We start from the raw sequence: 1,276 nt of genomic DNA, 5'->3' as shown, positions 1-1,276 counted from the left end.
CTAAAAGGAGCCCTTCCTGGACTGTTGGGAAGATTCACTGAAATGCCTGCTATGGCTCCCGATTCATATCAGTAGTTCAGTAAATACAGATTTTAGTTTTTTCTCTATAGCTAAAAGTTATCGATTAACATTTGAAAATATTTAACCTCCTCCCTTAACTCCATTTCTGCCCTTGAGTACCACTGATATGATTGAGCTCACGGAACTGTGACAGAAAAAAAGTGATGTTAAAGTCATTACAAATCATTGGTGTTCAGAAAAATCTAAACATGATGGCATTCTTGTACCATTAGGCTAGGAGATCTGGGATACAACTTGTAATGCACAAGTAATTAGAGGTGAACAGAGTGATTCTAATGAGATTTGCTCTCACCAATTGTAGTTTATCCTAGAAGAAAAAAGATAAGAACAAAAAATATGGCTTCGTGTGTAACAAAAAGCAAACAATAAGAAAATCATATCCTAGCTACTTCTTTATTATTTTACTTTTATGAGGTTGAGACACTCTGGGGGAGTTCCTTGTGATGTCTAGAGGAGTAAACCCCCATAGACAGAAAATAATAGGGAGCAGACAGTGTACCTGCGAAGCTACTGCTGTAGACTGGAATGCCAGATCTCTGGCACAGCCACAGTGCTCTATGTGACAGACTACACCTAAATGCTTCGATGGCGAGATAAGACCAGATGAATGTGATTGCACATGCTCATGCCCTCTGATTTGCCAATAGCCAGCCAAGGAGGCATCACTTCTGTGCACGGAGTTTGTGCACAATTTACGTTTTTACCCAAGGGCAAGGCAGGTTAATAAGGCCAAGAAGGAGGGGAGCCCGTGGGAGTGGGTAATAACTGGGGAGGACTTCATAGCATCAACCTGGGGGTAAAGGGAGGAGGGCTGAGGATGCAGGGTGTTCCCTCTTGCTTCTGCCTATGTGTTAAGTGGCAGGAGAAATTTTGAAAGCTGCTATGAGGAGGAGCTAGTGACTAGGTTTGGGGTGTTTTGTACCTTACTCTCCCCACTTGTAGGAAAACCTCTTTACATTCAGAGGTCATTGGCTTGGAAGGAGGAAGACTGACCAGAGGACAGGGGGAAAACAATTCTCCTGTGGCTCCTCCTGACATCTATCACTTGCCTCCTGTCTCTCTTCCAACGCCAGCTTAGCACTGTCAAGGTGGCTGCAGAACATCTTGACAAGTGCCAGCATCTGTTTAGCTGCCCTGTGCATCTCAGGCTACTCCATTGTCTGGTCACCATCCCTGGCCATTGGGACCACTTCTG

Source organism: Spermophilus citellus, assembly GCF_964194105.1.
Source record: "Spermophilus citellus genome assembly, chromosome: 12".
Lineage (NCBI taxonomy): Eukaryota > Metazoa > Chordata > Mammalia > Rodentia > Sciuridae > Spermophilus > Spermophilus citellus.
This window is presented reverse-complemented; position numbering follows the sequence as displayed.